Raw genomic sequence first — 6000 nt, 5'->3', positions numbered from 1 at the left:
GACCCGGAAACTACAACTTATCCAGAATTCAGCAGCTGGACTGGGAGTGGCCACCAAGATCATATAACACCGGTCCTGAAAGACCTACATTGGTTCCCAGTATGTTTCCGAGCACAATTCAAAGTGTTGGTGCTGACCTTGAAAGCCTTAAATGGCCTCGGCCCAGTATACCTGAAGGAGCATCTCCACCCCCATCGTTCAGCCCTGACACTGAGGTCCAGCCCAGAGGGCCTTCTGGCAGTTCCCTCCCTGCGAGAAGCCAAGTTACAGAGAACCAGGCAGAGGACCTTCTCGGTGGTGGCACCCTCCTATCAGATGTCAAGGAAATAAACAACTATCTGACTTTTAGAAGACGTCTGAAGGCAGCTCTGTTTAGGGAAGTTTTTAATGTTTGATGTTTTATTGTGCTTTTAATATTCAGTTGGAGCTGCCCAAAGTGACTGGGGAAACTTAGCCAGATGGGCGGGGTATAAATATCATCATCATCTTCATCGCAGGGGGAGAGACTGGGTGAAGAAATGGAAGCTCTCATGTAAGAGCTGAAAGGGTCCACCACTTTCTGTGCATGATAAGGGAATTACCCTTGAGAGAGGACTATGTATTTTCTTTCTTTCTTTCAGGCTGTCATATGGCTGGATTTTCCCAGACATCACCGGGATTTCAAAGGCAGAATTGGAGTCCGGGAAGAATTTCCAGAAGGTGGCACTTTGTCCTGGATCTTAGGCAAGTCAATCAAACAATCGCGGGTTTGGGGTTGTTTGGGTTTTTGTAAAAGAAAAGCTCAAGAACTTTGGGGTTTATCTACAAAAAGCTCGACAAAACAACAACTTTCAGGGTGTCCTGGTTTTCATTTTTTGAAATATTGCAACCCTACTTTCTCTCTCTTTTTTGCTTTTAATTTAGATTAAATTTTATTTATACCCCGCCCTCCCTGGCCAGAGCTAGGCTCAGGGCAGCTAACACCAATAAAATCACAGTAGAAACATAATAGGGGGAAAAGAGAGAGGGGAAAAAAAGAATTGCATGCAAAAGTGTGTATGCTGGGAGAAAATAGCACTAAAATTGTCAGACTGGGCACAGCTACGGGTACTACATAATACCCGTATGGCATTTGTAAGAACCTGATAATTTAGTGTAGCAGCACCTAAACTTTGGAACTCCCTGCCCTTGAGATCAAGCAGGCGTCTTCACTATACCCTTTTTGGCGCCTGCTAAAATGCCGTATTTTTTCGTCTATAAGACGCTCCCATGTATAAGACACCCTCATGTATAAGACGCTCCCTATTTTTGGGGACTCCGATTTAAGAAAATGGGGGGAGATGTATCTGTGTATAAGACGCCTCAAAAGTTTTGACATTTTAAGGAAAAAACCTAGTCTTATATACAGAAAAATATGGTAATTCCTGTTTAGACCAACCTACCCAGATGCTTAGCATGTCAAGGTAATTTTAATAAATTTTAGCATTTTATCTTTCGTATGTTTTAAAGAAGTTTTGTAAGTTTTGTAAGTTTTTCTTGAATTTACTGTTTTAGATTTTGTAAACCGCTTTGTTTTTGTTTTTCCAATCAAGCAGTGAACACATTTTATGAAATAAATAATAAATAAAACACTGATGAATTTTAAGGACTCTTTTTAAAAAATAGAACTCAAGATTGGAAAAAGGAACCTTATAACAAAACAAAAAAATGACAGGAAGAAAGAAGAATCCAGAAATCCAGAAAACTAAATGCCAAATATGAAGTCTCTGCAATGCAACAACTGAAATAGTTAAATCCAGAAACTTGTCATCATCTATCCTGACAATGTCTCCACAACATGCAATGATCTGAATAAAAGAAAACTTATGTTCAACATGCAAAATGTCCCTATAGTTCTTCAGTCATATGTTTTAGATGCCAAATGTCAGCATAAGATGTTCAAAACATTATTTGGATAATTGAAATTCCAAATGCATTTTGGCTTAGGAGTCTTCTCTGGTGGCCTGTTTGATTATGCAACATCCTTTCTGCATGAGTTCAGCCTAAAACTACAAATAATTTTGCTTTAAAAGTGCAATAAAAAAAGCTAAGTCACCCAATTTTCTCCAGTTGCATAAACTAAAAACAGTCTTCTGCCCATCAAATCATTGCCTGTGCCAATGTCAAAATCCTTTATCTCCACTTGGTTCACGCTTACAAAAATTAGCTATCATCTGTTAAAAACAATATATAATCATATAACAGAAAACCATCTCTCTGTACCCATACAGAAAAACTTACTAATGTAAACTTCTGAGTCCTTCTAGTCAGGAATTCGTCCTATGAACTCATGCAGAAGGGACCTCCTATATATTACCAAACCTTATTCATTGCACACCTGACCTTAACATGTTAATCAGGTTCCTACTCCCATTTCTTAGACATTTCCATCCATTCTGTGAAGACTTACAGTGACAGCAATCGCCCATCTCTCCTCCTGTATATATGAATACAGAGTAATAACCACAACGGCGAGAAGGCTGGCACAATTCCTAGGAAGATTGCACCTTCCAATTCTTACACAGCAGACGTCCGTTCTATGTTTCCATGGAGTCTGTTAGGTGCTTCTGTCTTTAATGGCCCACCTGGTTTCAAATAGCCATCAGTGGTTTTTCCCCCTTCAATTATTTTTATTTATTTTCCAAAATTTTAAACAAACAAACATACATACATCTTTATTGTACTTCATCCGATCTTAGTAACATTGTTAAGTGATTTCCTCAAATCCCCCTGGCTGGATTTCAGTGTATATCATTGTAACAGTTTTCCAAAACCAATTTTCTTATAGAATTAACTTAATCACTTAACATTTTTCTTTCTTTTCCTTTTAACTTTAAACATGTTATTCTCTAACATTCATATTTAAATCCTAAGCCTGGATGGTTTCTGGGTAGGAGTTGATCACGGTGAGGGTTTGCCAAGCGTGCCTTCCTCTTAGCACGTTTCCCCCGTTCGTCCTGAGTCCGCGACCAGAAGGAGGAGGACTGGAGGAAATTCAAAGACTATTTAGTTAAATAGGTTAAGATAAGTTAATTGGAAAAACTTGCAAATATCAAATAGCCATGAGTGTTGGAGCTGCTGGCATCTGAAAGGAGAGAAGGGCAGGCCAAAGTCAAGGGGGCACCAGGGAGACCACTACAAGCCATTGGTCCATCCATCCAGCCCAGATTTGTTCCACAATGGTTTTTTAAAAGTGTTTGAAACAGCCCTGTTTGAGTGGCCAGGTGGGGGGGAAACCCAGGACATCGGCAGAGGAAAGGGGGGGCGGGGGAGCACACTGCCCCTGGCACCATCAGGGAGGGGGGTACCATTGCGGCCACCCCCCACTGCACCGGCGCCACGCCCCACGGGCGGCACACCACAACCCCACCTGCTCTCCGCTTCCGGGTACCAGAGCAATGCAGTTCTGCCACTGACCCAGCTAGGGCTTTTGTCCCTTTAATAAAGCTGTGTAGCAGAGGGAAGGTCAGGGAAGCTGGTTTGGCAAGATGTAGCATGTCTTCCATATAGTTAAAGCTATGGTTTTCCCACTAGTGATGTATGGAAGTGAGAGCTGGACCATAAAGAAGGCTGATCGCCGAAGAATTGATGCTTTTGAATTATGGTGCTGGAGGAGACTCTTGAGAGTCCCATGGACTGCAAGAAGATCAAACCTCTCCATTCTGAAGGAAATCAGCCCTGAGTGCTCACTGGAAGGACAGATCCTGAAGCTGAGGCTCCAATACTTTGGCCACCTCATGAGAAGAGGAGACTCCCTGGAAAAGACCCTGATGTTGGGAAAGATGGAGGGCACAAGGAGAAGGGGAGGACAGAGGACGAGATGGTTGGACAGTGTTCTCGAAGCTACCAGCATGAGTTTGACCAAACTGCGGGAGGCAGTGGAAGACAGGAGTGCCTGGCGTGCACGAAGAGTCGGACACGACTAAACAACAACAAGCATGTCTTCTGCAACTGCAGTTCAGTGGGCTGGCTATACCAGCTGAGATCCCCTCTTCTGCCCTACTATTAAAGGTGCAACGGCCTTGTTCTTTTTTGCTAGACCTCCTGAGATCCCCATTTCAACCCAGCTATTAAAGGTGCAGGAGCCCTTTGAAGGATCCTCTTGCAACCCTAGATTTATTTATTTTTCATGGAGTCAGGGGTTGGGTCAGGAGCTGGATTTGAGGAGAAGGAGTGACTACAGGCAGTGGAAAAAAGGGAAAGGTATGGGCAAATCGGACAATTTCACTTTCCAACCTTCAGTTTTGTTTTGCATATTTCCACATCAGGTTGCATTAAAAGGGGGGGAAAAATCCTTGTGAAAATTCATTTGCATTGTAGTGTGAATTTCTGTAGCTAACATACCCATTTTTACAAAAATGGCTTCACATAATATAATGCGACCTTGTGCACTATTTTCACCAATTCAGGTGCTTCTATGCACACTTTGGACGCGGGTGGCACTGTGGGTTAAACCACAGCGCCTAGGACTTGCTGATCAGAAGGTCGGCAGTTCGAATCCCCGCGACGGAGTGAGCTCCCGTTGCCCGGTCCCTGCTCCTGCCAACCTAGCAGTTCGAAAGCATGTTAAAGTGCAAGTAGATAAATAGGTACCTCTCTGGCGGGAAGGTAAACGGCGTTTCCGTGCGCTGCTCTGGTTCGCCAGAAGCGGCTTAGTCATGCTGGCCACGTGACCCGGAAGCTTTACGCCGGCTCCCTCGAATAGTAAAGCGAGATGAGCGCCGCATCCCCAGAGCCGTCCGCGACTGGACCTAATGATCAAGGGTCCCTTTACCTTTACCTTTATGCACACTTTGCTGCGCGACATACATTCTGGGGCACATGACAACTACACTGGAAAATTTGGAGCAGTGTGGATTTCAAAGGATAGTTGCCTTTCAGTCCTTGAATTGGTTTGGATAGTGTGACCCAGGTTTGGGGGCCTATAAATCTGAATGGAGCCTAATTTATCCCCCGATCCCTAACTACCAGGTATACACTCAAACTGCAAGCATGCAGGCAGTATTTTGGATCTCCAGTGAGGGGGAAGCTCGATGACCTGGTCTTAAGCCAATGGGTGGGCTTTTGAGGGGTGACCCCCAGGAAACTCTGCATCCTGTGGCGCAATGGGTCAGTGTGTCTGGCTGTCAACCAGAAGGTTGGTGGTTCGAGCCCACCCAGGGATGACTGTGGGCAGAATTTCTGCATTGCAGGGGGTCTACCAACTCCCTATGATTCTTTGAAGAGGGAGGGAGGATTGCAGACCTTTTCCCTGCTGGAGAAACCCCGGGCTGCTTCTGTAAATAGAAGCCCAAGAGAAAGTTCTGCCCTTCTTTGGACCAATATCCAGCCTCTGCCACGGTGAGGATACCAAAGGGAGTATTCCAGTTCCATGCAACAGCTGGGGATTAAGATGCCCGGCCAAAGGGGTGAGTCAGCACTTCTGCATTTTGTGTTGTGACTAATAAAATCTCGGAGTCTAAACAGGCACACCCCCTCTCTCTTAAAAAAACTGCACAAGACCCGCTCCCAGACTTTCCCTCCTGGTCTTTTGGTAAAGAGAGAAGCACCTTCTCCTGTCAATTTGGGCTACTAATTACAGTGGTACCTCAGGTTAAGAACTTAATTCGTTCTGGAGGTCCGTTCTTAACCTGAAACTGTTCTTAACCTGAAGCACCACTTTAGCTAATGGGGCCTCCCATTGCCGCCGCGCCGTTGCTGTGCGATTTCTGTTCTCATCCTGAAGCAAAGTTCTTAACCCAAGGTAATATTTCTGGCTTAGCGGAGTCTGTAACCTGAAGCATCTGTAACCTGAAGCGTCTGTAACCCGAAGTACCACTGTAGTTGCTTCCTCCATGAAAGGAAAGTTAATCCACCCTTCTGCTTGTCCCAACCCAAGCAGTTTTCCGTTTGCCCCATGCTTTCTAGGCATGGATCTAAGTCTGGGGTCAGCAAACTTTGTCAGCAGGGGGCCGGTCCACTGTCCCTCAGACCTTGTGGGGG

This window comes from Podarcis bocagei, assembly GCF_964188305.1.
Source record: "Podarcis bocagei genome assembly, chromosome: 14".
NCBI lineage: Eukaryota > Metazoa > Chordata > Lepidosauria > Squamata > Lacertidae > Podarcis > Podarcis bocagei.
Note: the sequence above shows the minus strand (reverse complement) of the source record.